The 18243-nt window shown below is 41.4% G+C and overlaps 1 long non-coding RNA gene across 1 annotated transcript; it reads right to left on the bottom strand.

Moving 5' to 3' along the window:
* Positions 1-444: 444 nt before the first annotated feature.
* LOC124489148 lies at positions 445-16105 on the bottom strand. Its single transcript, XR_006958762.1, has 4 exons — positions 16076-16105; positions 917-1105; positions 723-825; positions 445-536 (listed from the first exon to the last, which is right to left on the bottom strand). It is a non-coding gene; the product is annotated as an uncharacterized LOC124489148 (long non-coding RNA).
* Positions 16106-18243: the final 2138 nt, after the last annotated feature.

The raw sequence follows: 18243 nt of genomic DNA, 5'->3' as shown, positions 1-18243 counted from the left end.
ACTCGAGGACCAAACATACGTTGCCGCAACGTCTTTGGCGACGTTGCGGGGCCGTGCATCTGTGGGACGCCAGAAGATAATCGCAACGTAATCTTGTGACGTTGCCAGTCCATAACCGCGATGTTGTGGCAACGTTATTTTCCGATGTTGCCAGTCTGTAACCGCGACCTCCTAACAACGTTGTTTTGTGACGTTGCCAGTCCGTAACCGCGACCTCCTAGCAACGTAATTTTGTGATGTTGCCAGTTCGTAACTGCAACGTCGATGAAGTGACTTATATTTCTAAATTCTACTGCTTATATTGGGGCGGTTTACATGCAGACCTCATTTGCCCAAAATGCTACTTGTTCTTGTATAATAGGCTACATATAGCCAACTTCAGGAGGACTATGTTTGTGTGGTGTGTAGCCTAGCTCAAGCTAATCATAAACAAGGCAACATTTTCATGTAACATTCAGTCATTTTATTTCAAACAAAGTGCCAAACAGTGTATTAAAATCTTCTGCCAGTCCCCGATACAGTCCTGTCTGTTGGCCCTGACAATGAAGCACAAAATAAGTTAGTGTCCTATCAACATTTTCGCACGTGCGAAAGGGGCTATACAAGTCATTAAAAAATCACATTTATAATAATATTTATCATCAAAAATAAGATTATGGGATTCTAGTTTTTTGTCACATATGAAAGGTTGGATATGGAAGCTGCATTCATGATTCATTCACCTGGCTTGTTTTGAATGGGCTGCTGGGGCGTGTTTGAGTGTCTCCGCTATGATGAGCTCCACAGCCTTCTCTCCCAGTCCCGTCTTCCACTTTATCACAGCATCTGCAATTAGAAGTCATGAACTTATTGTGCACCAATTTGAGCGTTGAACGCTGCGTATAAGCCAAAGTTCATGGCATATCAAAACACCTACCACTCTCTTTCGGAACTCCAGCACCTTAAGGCGCTCCTCAAGGTCTTGGAGTTCAGTCTGTGTTTAGGCTGCCTGTAGGTCCATCACTGGCACCTCTTCAGTGTCTGCCCTGTAGTCGCCTGAATAGAAGAACCTCTCGCTGGTTCTCCTCCAATATCTCCATCTTCCGGAGCATAACCTGTAATGTGTCTGTCATTAAAGACAAGTAAAACAAGTTTACAAGAGTTAAAGCTGCGTGAAGCATGATTGGCATACACTGTGGAGCTGAACGCCTGTAAAACAGTAGAGATGGTAGCAGACTTCAGGAGGAGCCCAGCCTCAACCATCCCCCTCATCATGTGTGACTCACCAGTTAACACTGTGGAGTCTTTCAGATTCCTGGGAACAATTATGGCACAGGACCTAAGTTGGGTGGAGTACATCACCTCAACAATCAAGAAGGCCCAGCAAAGGATGTTTTTCCTTCGGCAGCTAAAAAAATTCAACATGCCGCAGAAAGTGATGGTCGAGTTCTACACAGCCATCATTGAGTCAATCCTCACCTCATCAATTACCATCTACCTTCCCATCCCGGTCACCACCTATTTCAGAGACTCCCATCTGGCAGACGGTTCCAGGCTATAAAGACCAAAACCTTGCGCCACCTGAATAGTTTTTTCCCCACGGCAGTGATGCTTACAAACATGCCTCCTACATCACACTGACTCTGGGTTTGCCATTTCAAATTCACTGCATCTTAGCCCTGCATATGCCCAAATTATTTTGTATTATTTAATATTCTATCTTGCTAATCATGTCTTTTATTCTTGTTTTTGCTATTTTGTTAGTATGTTATGTGTTTTATGACCTATGCACCAATCACCAAGATCATTTCCTGTATATGTAAATATACTTGGCCATTAAAAATAATTCAGATTCTGATTTGTAGATCGTGGTACGCATTTGTGGATCGTGCTGTGCATTCGTGAATCTTGCTGTGCATTTGTGTATCGTGCTCAGTGTTGCCAGGTTCGCGGTTTTCCCGCGGAATTGGGCTACTTTTGAAGTGTTGCCGCGGGTTTAATTTTTGTCCGCTGGTTTGGGTAGACGTATTTTGCTTGCAAATTACATAAATATATTTATATAAAAATCCATATCTTAAATGAAATAATTTATTTGTACCCAAATCCTACCAAACTGACTCCAGATCAGCTAGGGCTGCCACTAACGACTATTTTTCTATTGATTAATCTGTAGACTATTTTATCGATTAGTCGATTAATCTAAACCAGCGGTTCCCAAACTTTTTAGGCCATGCACCCCCTTCTACATCCCGACCGGGTTCACGTACTCCCCCCCCCCCCCCCACAAACACACACACGTAAAAAAGAGAGTTTGTTTAAAATATTTAATCAGCGGTTAAATGTTGCAGTGTAAACACAAACCGAACAAAGGGGCAACTGCAACATTTTATCAAAGGAACTACAGGTGTGAAAAAGCACTGAAACATTGCAACAAAGTTACAATACATTTCAGTTACACAAGGTAAAAAAAAAAAAACTTTTAAAGAGCAATACGGATGGCGAGGACACACGCACAGGCTCAGAGGCAGATTGCAACACATGTAATTTACAATGAATAACAGCGGTAACATTCATCCGAAGGAGGTGTCCATTTGAGGATTTTCACATGTTCACATCAGGTGGCTCAGCCTGCAACAAGAGAGGGAGGGGGAGAGAGTGAAAGATGTGAGTATTCCCAGTAACCTAGTAGCAATGATAACAATAACATTTGGCCACATACTTACATATATTAATGCGACGGATGGGCTTGCATCTCTGCACAAAGCTCTGCGATGTTTGGCGCGATTGAAGATAGTTTAAGCCGCAGATCTTTCTCAACAGCATCCAGTCTTTGTCGATATTTTGTCTTCACTGCTGTCAGAGCAGAGAAACCAGTCTCGCACAGATAAGTTGTGGCGAAGGGCATCAAAACCCTCAAGGCTTGCTTTGCCAGGACTGGGTATGCTGGCATTGCCTTGGTCCAAAAATCCACAAGTGGCTTTCTTTTAAACTGCACCTGCAGTGCTCCATCGGATGACAGCTCAATCAGCTGCTCCTGCTCCTGAAATTACAGATGTGGGACAGGGAGGGAAACTTCAAATGGGTTGCGAATCCACGTCTGAGATGTGTCCATGGGGGGGAAGTATTTCCGTAGCTGCTCGGCAAGTTGTTTGAGGTGTTCAATTATAAGGCTTTTAACAGGTTCCCCCATGATCACGTTGTTTGCCTCCAAGAACGCGTGAAGCGTAGGGAAACACAGGAGCGTATTCCCACTCACACAGCTTGTCCAGAACCGTAGCTTCTTGATCATCGCTTCTATTTTGTCTTGTGTTAAACACAGTGACACTGACTCAATGTAGACTTAAATTAAGTTCATTCAGAACTGAAAAGATGTCGGCCAGATAGGCGAGCTTTTGAAGGAAGTCCTCGTCATGTAGATTGGAGGCCAAATGAAACTGGTTGTCCTCAAAAAACTGCTGCAGTTCGTGCCGCAGTTCAAACAGCCTTGTCAGTACCCTGCCGCGGGACAACCAACGCACTTCCGTATGCAGCAGCAGTGCTTTGTGTTCGCTGCCCATCTCGTTGCACAACAGCGTGAACAGTCTTGAATTAAGCGGGCGTGCTTTAATAAAGTTGACCAGTTTCACAGCATCATTTAGGACTGCAAGCAGATCTGCCGGCATGTTTTTGGCTGCAAGGGCCTCTCTGTGGACACTACAATGCAACCAGAGAATGGTTGGACAGACTTGCCTTATGTGCGCTATAAGCCCGGTGTGCTTCCCCGTCATGGATTTTGCCCCGTCAGTGCAGATTCCCACCCAGCGTGTCCAGTCAATCCCATTGGTGCTTATAAAATAGTCAATTAAATTAAATATTTCTTGGCCTGTTGATCGGGTAGCAAGGGGCCGACAAAACAAAAAATCTTCCATCACCGTGCCTTCAAAAAGGTAACAGACGTATACATTTACATTTAGTCATTTAGCAGGCGCTCTTATCCAGAGCGACTTACAGTGAGTACAGGGACATTCCCCGAGGCAAGTAGGGTGAAGTGCCTTGCCCAAGGACACAACGTCATTTGGCACGGCGGGGAATTGATCCGGTAACCTTCTGATTACCAGCCCGACTCCCTCACCGCTCAGCCACCTGACTCCTCTATACCAGAAGATTGGCCACATCTGTAGACTCGTCTACTTGGAGAGTAAAACTCACTCGTCTGCACGCGACCGACTAATGTAGCCAAGACATCTCCCGACAAAGCATCAATGCGGCGCGACAGTGTTGTTTGACACCGGGATCATGTCCAATTTATTTGCTTCTCTTTCTCCAATCATAGATTCCACCATCTTTTTGGCAGCTGGCAAGCACACGTCTTCAACGATTGTGTCAGGTAGCCCCTTTTTTGCTACGATGTAACTGACCTGATATGAAGCCCGTAGTGCGTTTTTTGTTGACCCAACACATGAATGAGACTGCATCTGTTTTTGGCTGTTTTGTAACTCCTCCAATTTTGATTAAAAAAATGTAAGGGGCTTTTGACTTTCACTGGCATGCTTGGTGTTCAGGTGGCGACGTAAATAAGAGGGCTTCAGACAGCTGTTAGCCAGAACGTCGCTGCACACAACGCACTGTGGCTTTGGGCAATCTGCATTGCCAATCCAAGTGAAGCCCAGACCCAGATAATTTTCATTGTATATCTTCTTTTTTTTTCCCAGTCTGATGCTCATTCTCGTTTCCTCTTTTTTCACCTTGACTCCGCGATTGGACTATGTGCTCCCGATTTGTCTTTGCTATCCCCTTCTCCTTTTCGGTCTGTCTAATTTTTCTCTGACTCCCGCTCGATCTCTTCTCCCGGTCTCTCCACAACACATCTCTCCGTTTCTCTCGCCTCCGATTCTTCACTCTCTCTCTGTCCGTCTCCTCTTTTATTACTGATGGGTTCAGATAGCTTCTGACAGTTTCCCCGATTTAAGCAGTTTAGCAAAATTGCATTAATGTTACTGTATTAATGTTAATGAATTTCATTCATTACTGAATGAAATTAGCTGCTAGCTTACGTTAGGTGCACAAGCTCGGCTAGTTGTCATGGAGACATAACACTAGAGTGTACGTAAAAGACAGTTTGGCGGCAGAAGCTGAAGTGCATTTATTTATTAAATTGTAAGTTTTTAATTTAGTCTTACAACGGGAATTTTTGTAATTCATGTTTTTGTATTGTGAAAAATCCCACTTCAATTATTACACCAGTAGACCACCATTACATTTTTACTCTCGCGCACCCCCTAGAGGCACCACACTTTGGGAAACCCTGATCTAAACGATTAATTTTCCTTAAAGAAATAACATTATAATAATATAATAATATATATTTTTTTTTACCATTTCAGTTCATTTTATTTTGAAAACAAAAAACTGTATATGTCATTGACAAACAAACAAAGGCTTACAAATTAAAGTGCAAAACTGTAGGTTTAAACTATCAACTCCAACGTTAATAAAAATATTTAGATAAGGTACATAACATATCCCAATATACACGAACAACCACCCCTTTTAAAACAAAATTTCCAAGGTGCTGGTTCTGGGCTGGTGCTTATGCCAGTTCGGTACTGTAATGATTCGATAGCAATAGTCGCCAATTATCTAAGAACCAGGTCGCAGGCCTCCAGACTGCGACCTGTTTTTGAGACATTGCAAGCATTTTTTACAAACACTCGCGCATGTGCGACCGACAAATTTTGAATTTATTGAGTGTGCACAATGTCAGCACATGTTAGCAACGACACAGATAAGACGTTCTAGTATGACAACGATATCAGTGTTCCTTCTGCATTAGTACCGTAGCTAAAAGTCTAGGAAAGTTGAGGCTATTTTTCGCTAGGTACCTATAAACCTAGCTAAAAGTCTTGGAAAGTTTAGGCTATTTTTCACTAGGTTCCTACGAACGTCTTAATCTGCCAGACAAATGGGTTCGCTTTCGTTCTTTTGATGAGCAGTTTCACGAGCCCTTCTTACCCGGCGTCATGGAGCCAAGCAGCTAAATACTTATTTAGCACTAGCGTTGCAACTCTATCCCTGCCTGTGTTTGAGCTGTTGCGCTGTTATACTCAGCAAGTATTGTGTTGTAGTGTCGGAGGACTGATCGAAAAGTGCATCATACATTTAAGTCATTTAGCTAAAACTTGCATGCAGACATACCAAGTCTCCCGGAAGTTCCGGGAGTCTCCCACATTTCTCCCGGATTTTGCGGATTTTGTATTTAGAGCGAGGCGAGCGCGAGACTGTGCAATGGCCATTTATAGTCGAAACAAGTGCATATCGCGCGTCCTGATTGCGTCCCGGGGGGGGGGGGGGGGGGGGGGGGGGGTGTACGAGCTGGTTGGAGAAGGGTCCAAATGCAGTGCTCCCTCCTCAGGCCCCTCTAAACCGGAACTCTCTCCTTTTTTCATGTGTATCCGAGGTATTTGCGCCACCGCTGGTCGGAGGATACTGTAGGCTATTTATATTAATAGACTAACTTACATTGAACTTCGGTTTTAGCATAAGTCAATAGTGTTTAACATAGCGGAAATTAGCATTGCGGCTAGCGTTACGTGCATGGTTCTAAATTAACACCCGCCGACCCGCCAAATGCGGGCTAAATTTCATTTTCAAAATAAAAACTCCCTAACCAGTTTGGCCGGTGATACATGAGGCATTTCATGAACGATACATAAGGCCATTTTCTCGGCATGGTTATTGTTAATTTATCCCCCTGCAGTAGCCTAAGTTTCCCATGAACACTGTGCCCTAATCCTACGTTATTGGAATGTGGAATATACGTGTAGTACTATTATTACACATCTTGATTGAGGTGGTAATTGATGAAGCAACATTTAACATAAATACAAGGATAGATATTGATTTCAGATTAAGAGAGTAGTGTTGTTTGTATTATCAACGTTAAAAAATGAATTATTTCAGAGCCGGCTCTTGTTGCCCTGGAAACAATAAACAATAACACGAGCCAGATGTAGCTGCTGCAAATGACCAACGGAAAAAATGTGATATTATATAATGACCACTAGATGGCGCTAAACTGCCAAACCTATTTTCTATGCTTGCCAGGGGCAGAACAGTGATCATGTTCGTAATGTTAGCAATACGTAACGCTAGCCGCAATGCAAATTTCGGCTATGTTAAACACTATTGATTTATGCTAAAACCGAAGTTCAATGTAAGTTAGCCTATAGAGGGTTTTCACGGACGTCACATTCTGGGCAGTAACCAGGATGCGCGGCCATCTTGGAGGCACTCGATGTAAACAACTCAACGGAGTACAACGAAAATAACGTAAATTCTACACTCTTTGGTACAACTGTAGCCATGTCTAAAAGACCGAAAAGGTCACCAAAACGTGTCCAAGATCCAAAGGCATACAGGGAAGGCCTTGGACTGCAAGAAAACCGTCGATATGTTGAGAAAATTGGATTTATTGGCAGTGCAGATCCCTACCAGTTAACTAGCTCCCTCTTCTTGGATCTGTGATGACCCTGTGATTCTGCCTTCAGTTGGATATCCAGATATTGTGAACTACATGGTTTTCTCGCCAAGCCCATATACCGAAGACCTTAAAGCTTACAAAGGTTTGGAGGCCTACAATCAGATGGTGTGTGGATGGGTGAGGGGGATGCAGTACCAAGTCCTCAACGACCGTTTTGTTGTGAAGGCCAAAGTAAGTAATGCAATAGCGTCTTAAATCAACCTAACCATAACTGTATGATATCATTGCAATACTCAAGGTGTACTAGTAGCCAAGTGACACTCAATCGTGTTTTTCTTTTCATTTCAAACACCCCCAGTTTGCTATGTACACTGTACACTATCTGAGTTAGTTTCATAAGATAAGATAAGCCTACATGTTATTATCTTGGACATGTTTTGGTGACCTTTTCGGTCGTTTAGACATGGCTACAGTTGTACCAAAGAGTGTAGAATTTACATTAATTTCGTTGTACTCCGTTGAGTTGTTTACATCGAGTGCCTCCAAGATGGCCGCGCATCCGGGTTAATACCCAGAATGTGACGTCCGTGAAAACCCTTTATTAATAAAGGGTTTTCAAGATAAGCCTACATGTTATTATCTTGGACATGTTTTGGTGACCTTTTCGGTCGTTTAGACATGGCTACAGTTGTACCAAAGAGTGAAGAATTTACATTAATTTCGTTGTACTCCGTTGAGTTGTTTACATCGAGTGCCTCCAAGATGGCCGCGCATCCGGGTTAATACCCAGAATGTGACGTCCGTGAAAACCCTTTATTAATATAAATAGCCTACAGTATCCTCCGACCAGCGGTGGCGCTAATACCTCGGATACACATGAAAAAAGGGGCCTGAGGAGAGAGTTTCGGCTTCAGGGGCCTGAGGAGAGAGTTCCGGTTTAGAGGGGCCTGAGGAGGGAGCAAGCCCCCACCCCTCGCCCTAAAGCAACGGCCCCGGTGGATGTAGGTGGTATTGCATGTAAGGTTAGGTTTCCGACTCTTCCGGTGGTTTTTATTCTATTAACTCCATTCAACATTTACCAAACTATCTCCTGATCTAGCATTGCGAATCTATCTCTCTTGATTCTCGAACCTGGCTCATACTACTAGCTTTTTCATAGAATCATTTTTCCCGATTTTTGCTAAGTTTGAAACCAATCCGAAATGGGTAAACTAGCAACCCATTTATTTGCTTAGTCAATGAAAGTTGCCTGCAATGGTGCTGGCGGATACTAACAGGGCACGAGCACAAAAGTTCACATTGGCCGATAGCCGATTTACATGAGCTCTCGGAGCTAGGGAAAAAAAGAGCCACTGTTTAAAGCTAGACAGGAAGACACGGAAGTGGAAAGATGGCCGCGTCCAGTCTCACGATCTCGCTTGCCTCACTGCGCCACTGAGCACTTTTCATAGAAATGAATGGGGACGCCATCTTGGAAGACAAAAGTAGCTTACTCTAGTTATATTAACTCTATGGGAGGGAGCACTGCAATTGGACCCTATTGGCTGGTTGAGGGAGTACATCATGCGTGCGGAATGATTTTCTCCCGGAAATGAGTCTCTGCAAGTTGGGATGTCTGTCCATGTACAGTACGTAATGTCACATTAAATAATGTATTTAAACTCAAGCTTATATGATGCGTCGCTTTATATCAGTTATAAAAATGACAGTAAAAAAATAGACCCATCTGTAACCGACACAGGCACACCCCACGATTTCCCCAGAAATTGTCCCATGGGCGATTCTACGATCAGACCTTTAGGGGTGCTCAGCCCCCAATGAGAATGTGACATGAATACAGTGCCTTGCAAAAGTGCTAAACGTAAACCCCCTTGCTAATATAAATCCCTAATTTAAAAACTAAGGATGTCCCGTTCTTCATGAACTACCAGCATCAAATGCTAATAAACAATATATTTCATAATTATTATTTTTAGGGGTGCTGAGAATAAATGTAGGGGTGCTTGAGCACTCCTAAAAAGGGTCTAAAATTGCCACTGAATTGTACCCTCTCTAGTTACATTAATATATGCATTGCAGGTCAATATAAGGTGTGCCCCTTAGTTTTCTGCTTGCGCTCCTAAAATTTTCAGTCAGGGGCTACTGTGCTCTTAGTAAAAAAAGTTAGTCTGGAGCCCGGTAGTCTACATTTACCACACACTAGAGCCGGAGTAGGGCTAACGTCTTTAAATCACTTCATACGCCTCCATTGTCCTAGCAACGCGTCATGGTTACAGTTAACAAGTTAGCTAAATAGCAAGAGCTAACCTAGAGAGCCATCCTATCAACCAACGTAGAATAAACCCAGATTCTAACCTATTTATTCAATGGAAACTCTAAGGTAGCAGGCAGACGAGTTTATAGCTTTAATAATGCGTGTATTTAGCAGCTACAATGACAACATATATAAAAAGGCTCTCCCTAATAAACAACACCAGACAACGGTGGTTTTGCCTTTTCTGGCAGTCAATCATCCAGTTTAGCGCCTGTATGTTTTCTTTTCAGGTGCTCGTGCATAGCGCAAGTGCTGCTGTGGTATGCCATTGCAACTTTGCACAGTGTAAAAACCACCTTATTGTTTGGTGATAGCGTTAAGTCGGAGTATTCCCATACTTTTGAAGCCTCGGGTATTTGGGGACTTGGGTTTCGGAATCCAGTCGGACTGTGCTGCAGCTGCCATGATATTTGAGCGTTGACTGGAGCCGACCAATGACTTGAGCCAACAACGACTGACGTCATGCAAGCACCAATTACGTTGTGATATTGAAGAACAACATTTGTTATAATGAATTGTGTCTTTTTTGTGTGTTTTTATAATAAAAAAATTAAAAAAGATGCGTCGATTTAAAATATTAATGTCGACGCATTTTCAGCGACGACGTCGACGAATCGCGGCAGCCCTAAGATCAGCATGTACACACATCGACATGGGACACGCCCACATACACACACGCACTATGCGTGTACACATGTGCCTAATGCTCTCAGTGAGAAAACCTCCTGAAAACTGCTTTAATGCTGGCATACTAAACAATTGGTGTTACTTTGTAGATATTACAATACATTTGGCAATGATAACAATGCTGTTGGACTTTAAAAGCAGTGTATATGGTTTGGCAGGGGCATATTTTGAGTTCTGATATTGGGCAGGTTTTATTGGCATTTGGGCTGGTTTTGATTGGTCATGGGGCTGGTTTTGTCATGCAGACCTGGCAACCCTGATCGTGCTATGCATTTGCAACTAGTTTTGCTAATAGCCCCATTGGTGCCGACATGCGGGGGTAAGTTACAATGAAAAAAACTACCTTTTTCTCAATAGAACGTTCATATTTCTATGCATTCCTATGGGATTTTCATCAACATGTCTTCAACTGTTTTTTTCTCAAAATGTATATGTTTTAAAATTGACTAAATATACCTTATTTTGAAGAAAACAACCTATTCTTTCGTTTAAAATGTCTCCCGGTGGTGCCAGCCTTCTATGAAAGGTAGCCAAACCAACAAAAACTATAAACAGTATTTTCATACACTTTCTGAATGTTTATAGACCAATTATCACCCTACGTCACACAACTGTCAAGCAGGCTCAACTGCGCATGTCAGTTGCAAAAGACAAACTTCTTCCCGATCTATTACACTTGGAGTGTCGATCAGGTCATCATATGTCTCTGGCCACTGGATTGCAGGGCTTGATATTAACTTTTTGAGACTCTTGGCCTTTGGACAAATATATTTACGTTTTACTTTTCTATGCACTAAAGTCACTTGACCCTGATACCCTTAAATAGCCTGACCAAGTGATGGGGCAAAACTAGCCTGGCTAACAGAGGTCGCTTTCTCAGGCAAATGACGAATGAAACAGGCTCGGTTAAAGAAATCCGAGATACTGGCTATCTTCATCAGGCTCGTATCTACATTAGGCAGTCCTCCCTGACGTTTCTGGTGTATAATGGCGTGAAATACAACATTGTGCACACTGCCAGTGAACGAGTCTGACTTAATGTCAAAACAGTGTAACGGGGACGCATTCTCACTCAGATTGCTAGTTTAAACAAATCAAAAAAATAATCGGACCAGCTGGCTAAAAGCAGAATTCGCATATCTCTTGAAAGGTGCCCTGCTTGACTTTATAGATGTAAAATTGACTGTAAAACTGTAAAATTATGAACTTTGTGACATTACATGAAAACATGGCTGCCGCTCGACTATGCGGTCTGTACCGGGCGACATTCTCACTCAAATTTCAGACTTTCGTGACCCTAATCAAAATTCTGATGCGACAGATCAATGGGTAATGGCTTTCTCTCTTAAAACCCTTTCAAACGTAAGTTCTAAATTTCTTGACTGTCCCCCCAGCGTGAGTTCTTTTTGCGCGTGAGTTTGGATCAATCTCAACATTCCAGAAATTGATTATGACATATTAAAATCGAATTGTTGTACAATTTCCGCATTTCTAGGTTTGCATTTTCCATTGACCTAGTTGGCACCCACTAGTGACGACTACTCCATTCATTGGTTGTTTTGTTTATCCCGCCTTCTCGTTACGTATTTCTTCCGCTTCAGGGAACTGGCGGAAACCTTCAAAGTAAATATTTTGGCTATGATTCTGGTGACTGAAGTATTTGTATGACTCAAATTATACCACCCATATATATTGCACGATACTGAGATAGAAGATGTATTTCACGAGGTGATATTTCTGCCAAACTAGCTAGCTCGTAGCGTATCAAAGAGTCAAATCAACAAGTTAGCGGTCGCTAATTTACTAGAATATGTTACGTTGTTTGTGTGGTCGGATTATAACGAACACACAATAATTCAGATATATCCAGTCAGTCTAACTTGATTGTTATGTATCGTTTTGTTTTCTCTAGCTGGCTTCCATCTCGTAAACCTACTGAGTTGGCAGCACATCCCGTGTTCACAAAATAAGTAAGGAAAATAAAACGATGCATTACAATCCTAGCAAGTTAGTCTGTCTGGATGCACCTGCATTATTTCGTTTTAAACTGACCACACAAACAATGTAACATAGCCTTGTAAATTATCAACAATGTCAATTGAGCCATACAGGCGAGGCTGGAAAATGACTTCCAGACCCCTCGACCAAAGGCGATCAAGCAAGCTCATGCTGCTTGGATACTTCCAAACCTTTATGGTTGGAAGTACTTTTCTAGGAAAACCTTTCTGGTGAGTAGATTATTTATGCAAGTTATACACATACCTGTGGCATGATATTGAGATGAAAGCATGACCTGTTGTTGATTTCCACAATCTGATGTTTTTGCTAGCTAGCTCGTAGTAACTTGCTATAGTCCAATTAGAGCAAACACAATAATGCAGACATCCTAAACATTCTAAATTGATGGCTATGTTTTGTTTTCTCTTGCTACCATCTACTGCCATTCATTTCCTTGTTGATGGAACATTTATTATTCCTCAGGCCACAGTTCAAGTATTGCAAAAATTAGGCAAATGTAATTCGTTAAGAAAATCTAGGTTAGAGCTACCTGATGGACGACATAGAATAAACCAGACTTTATGCTTATTCAATACAACAACCTATTGAAATGACAAGACAGTAATGTATGACTGTAATGTTTCATAGGGTTATGAACACACCTCTTGTCATACCACTTGACTGCCTGCTGTTGACCATTTTCTATCTATTGAACATCTCCCTTTCTAATTTTACAGGTGAATGTGAATGTTGGCCCGCACAGGCCCCGTTCCAAGAGACAGAAAATGTTGAAAGAGGGTTGCACTGCTGTACAAATTGTCCATGTATAGTACTAAATTGCCTTCTCTCAGGTGTGCAGAGCAAGTAAGGTCAGCACAAAGCGACCCATCTCTGCTGAACATCAACTAAACCGTTGCCATCCCACATCTTCACCACATTACATAGAGGGACTATAGAGAGCATCCCGAGGAGCTGCATCACGGCCTGGTTTGGGAACTGCACCGCTTCAAACCGCAACTCTGCAGAGGATAGTCAGGACAGCCAAGAATATAGTTGGGGTCTCTCTTCCCTCCCTCACAAACATACCTAACGCTGCATCCGCAAAGCCACACGCATTGTTGACAAACCCATGCACCCCACAGACCCACTCAATGTTTTAGCATATGGATGCTACCTCAATAACTGATGTTCACAAATGGTGTAAGTATGTTATGTTTACATTCACATATTGTATATTTAGGATGTTCCCTATATTTTTGCTTATCATACATGTAATCTATGTTCTGTGTACTTATATGTTATCTTATGCCAGGTTGCCTTGCGTTGTCTTGTCCTAAGAATTTCAGTGCCCAGTCTGACCTTGTGGTGTTCTGTACACCTGACAATAAAAGACTTGAACTTGAAGTATCCCCACCTCTTTGTGTCTTGGGGAATTTGTCACAAATTGAATCTCGTCTTGTTGGACCAATTTTATTTACCTAAATCTATTTAGTTGTAGTTCTGGAAGAATGTTGTTTCGTTTCATTGTGTAATGTAAGGGTATGATGATAATAAATGCCAGTTGACTTGCCAAGACAACAGACCCAGATATCCCAAGCCCATCATGATCCTGGATGTCCATAGTGGATCCTGTGTAAAGGTCCTATATATAGCCAGCACATCACACAACTCAAACATGCTGTACATGTTTGAGTTGTGATATGATATTCCTTGATATGTAACGTGAGAGTGACGTGGTTATACCCTTTCCTGGACATGTACCTGAAACGAATTCAAGGATGCTGTGGTAAAAATTAAGAAACGTGTTTCTGTGGGTTGTTTATAGGTTGTTGCGAATTAAGGGTATAAGTTATTACTGTCATTACTGTTCCGAATTTGAAATATTCATATAAGTGAATCCACAGTGATCGAATATGGTATAGGATCGTTTGTAGCTGTCGACAAGCTAACTTGGCTATAACCGATCATGTGGGCTGCCATGTTTTTTGTTTTGATCAGTACTCAATGCATTGTGGGTGTCAAAGGGTCAACGAGATAACCTACTCTTCTCACGAGAAAATAGTGAGGTGTACGGGGTCAAGTGGTACATCATCAAAGTTCATCTTTGTTGCCGGAACACAATAACATCCAAGATGGCCGCAAGTAAATACGAGACGAAAGACAGACGAATGTCGGATGTTTTAGATGCATATTTGTGAATGTATATCTATTATTTTCCATCTATGGTTGGTTATACAATAGTAACATATGTTCTAAGTGATAGCCAAGTCAAGGAATACGATAATATTATGGTTTACTAGGTGGCGTGAGTCAAAGCGTGAGTTATTTTTGGTTAGCTGTTAGCTAACATTAGCCAAACTACATTGTCTGAGCGTTTACATATAGATAATAAAGGTAAACTTTCTCAAAATATACAGTAAATTGAGTCTTATAATCTCATAATATACACTTATAGTCTCATAATATACACGTAGGATAATGTTGAACGTGTATTAAAAAAAGTATTAATTACGTGTTCATTTATTTACATTGCCATTTATGTATTTATTTTTGTATTCATTTCTTTCCTCATTTATTTCTGTATGTATTTATTTATTTCTGTGTTTATTTATTTCTGTATTTCCTTGTCCTTAAGCTAATGAGGTAAGCTGTCAATCAATGTATGTCACGGTGTCACCTTAACCCCATTGGTTGATCGGTATCAGAGTGCGAAGATGGACTTTCCATGCCTGGGGTTGCTATGACTACCTTAGTAAACAAAAGACTGCACACACGCAAAAGAGAGATTTGAGAGTTTTGGCTAGCTGACCTTTCTGAAGAAGTGCTAGTCAAGATGTTTAACTTTTTCGCGTTCAGGCTTTGGAAACCAATTTGTACCATTTAGCTGCATGCAGGTCGTAAAGAGAAAGAGTTGCGTCATTTGATTGCCTTCTATCATGGGAGGACAATAGAACCCGTAATTTTTGGCCAAGGCTAACCAACTGTCAAATACCGTGGAACGCCAGTAGCAAACGCATTGAATCGAATGGTAAGTTAGCCTGAAGTTGCTAAGAACGCCACTGAGAAATCTGGCACTGGAATTTTAAGGTCCACATCCTTTTCTTAGCTCTATAACTAGCGACTTCTAGCGAGATATTAAAAACAAATATGCCAGTTAACATGTAGACACTTACACCATAATGCTATCACTTGTTGGTTGCAATAGACCAATTATTTGTTTGTAAACATTCGGGATGCGCGCGCAACGTGGTTGCAGAAACCCGGAAAAGGATAGCATTTTACATGGCAAAAGGACCACACGGATAATACAAACAGTTAGATTTTAAAAGACCAAAAAGGTCGAGGAGGACAGCCTTTAACCCTTTGACGCGTACGATCACACCTGTGTGATCAGTTCTGGCTGGGCCCAGGAGCGTACGATCACACAGGTGTGATTAGAACGCGTCCTTAGAACGTCCAGTTTTGCTTAAAAACGTCATAATAGAGAGTTCTTCCAATGTCTCCATCTTCCAGAGCATAACCTGTAATGTGTCTGTAATTAAAGACAAGTAAAACAAGTTTACAAGAGTTTGCATGATTGGCATACACTGTGGTTATTCTAGATTAGCTGTAACATTGATGTACATAACAAATGTTACCTTGATTGGTCTTTGCCCAAGATGGTACAGCTGAATGGGGTATACAAAGCATTAGTAAGACAACATTTGTTGTTTGGACAAATATGTTTCCCCCCACGATCAGAACAACTTAAGTATACCTTACAATTAGGTATGCCTTACAATGGCAATGGTTTTAGTATTTTTGTGTCTTATATTTGCACTTGCCTGGCTGCCAGCTGTTTTCCGGGGCCCCCTATGGGTTCTCCTCCACCAGACCAGAGTTGACACCTAGAGGTATGGCATCTGGTGATGCAAATGTTTTAAGTCATACTTTTGCTTCAAAGCATAGCCTTTAGGGTTACCATGGCTCATACCATTATTGTCACTGTTATAAACGGTCATTCATTACTTTACCATAATTTCCAAGGGACACAGTGCTTGTGATGGTGGTCGGATCACCTGTACAGAAATGAAAGTGGAATGTAGTTTACGTACATAGTATTAGTATATTGGAGTAGCATCGCACATATGTGATCGTTCGAAAGCAGGGCCCCACAGCGTCGTGTCGCACATGTGTGATTCTGAACATTCCAACCAACTATTTTCCGATGGGCAAAAACTATATGATAAACACTACAGTATGGCTTCAAAATGTACAATTAGTAGGCTAACAAGTAACACTAGCAAGTAGTAGCACTGGTATGAGTATTATCTTAGGTTGCTAGGTAAAACTGTTTAGGAAGCCCAGTTTCAGCTATGCGTTGAAATGGGCATGCGCAAAGTTGTTGCTCAGGGGCAGACTGAGGGGCAGGTTTGCTAAGGAAGAATTGTAATATTCTGTGATGACTTATCTGAAAATGAAACTCTTAAGAGTCGCTTACCTTTTGGTCACATTTAACAATTTTGTATTACAAAACTATTGGAGCACAAATTTGCATTGTGTGTCATACAGCTTTGGTGTGCTATACAAATAATGTTTGCTTAATCATGTTACTCATCACACATTGATTGCTTTTGTACATGTTTATAGTAAAGAATGAAAGACTAAATTATATTCCACATTCTGTCTTTTTTTTAATTTACGCTATGTGTCTGCATATGAGAACATTGATGACCAATGACATGCTGGGGCTGAGCAGCACATGAATTACATGCAGTGTCTACATTTATATATATATAAACCACTATATTGCACTCAAGATCCGTTGTCCTGCGACAAAAATAACGTGACCAAGGGACGACGTCGCGGCAACGTTGTCCACGGGTCTAAAAATAAGGTAACCAGCCGATCAAGGTACAACGTTGTCAGGGTTTTTCCTGGGTCAAAATGGGTCTTCGGTGCTCCAAAAAAAACATATATATATATATATATATTATTTTTTGTCTTATTTTTTTCTAATCAATGTATTTATTCCCAGGTGTTTTGCATCTCCCCCTACCCCCCCCCCCCCCCGTTAATGTAATAATCTAATAGCTAATGTAATATCGCACATATTTTCGTCCTATTTCCCCTAAAGCAATAGTTAGGTTGCTTAAAGACAACTTACACTCATAAAGTATGTTCTAAATGGCATAAATGCTGCCAATTAATAATTGACATAACAACTTATTGTAAATGGTCAGTAGCCTAGCCTATGATTAAGGTAGGCCACTCTGAAGCATGTACACTGCTTGCTTCATTTGATTTTGTTAGGGTAAGGATTTTGTAGGAAATACTAAAAATAAACTCACTTTTTATTAATTAAAACTACTTCAGCATAATAATGCACCTAAAGTACAAACCTGAGAAAGAGCAGCAATCGCTATCGAATCAACAGACGTGCAATTTAGCTAGCAGGGGAAGAATACAAACAACGAAAATCACCAGTTAACTTGATTTAAATTTGCAAGAACTATAGACTTATACAATAACAGGCTTAAATGAACTAACAACATAAGTTATACGACTTACAGTTCTCAAGGACTCACACACGCTATCTCAACTGCGGTGTAAAGCACGTGTCCATGCAATTCTCCGACATGCACTCTAACAATCACTGCTGATAGACGGCCTAACATTTTGTACAGCCTGATTTCTGATACCGTGGCGGCATAAATTTAGCCACGGAGGAAACACTGCACTATATATTATCCTTCCAGGTTAAGAATACCAATGGAGACTGCGTTGGAAATCGTAAATAAAACTTTTTTCAGCATTTTGAGTGAAA

The sequence above is a fragment of the Hypomesus transpacificus genome, unplaced genomic scaffold (genome assembly GCF_021917145.1).
Source record: "Hypomesus transpacificus isolate Combined female unplaced genomic scaffold, fHypTra1 scaffold_180, whole genome shotgun sequence".
Taxonomy (NCBI): Eukaryota; Metazoa; Chordata; class Actinopteri; order Osmeriformes; family Osmeridae; genus Hypomesus; species Hypomesus transpacificus.
This window is presented reverse-complemented; position numbering and strand designations above follow the sequence as displayed.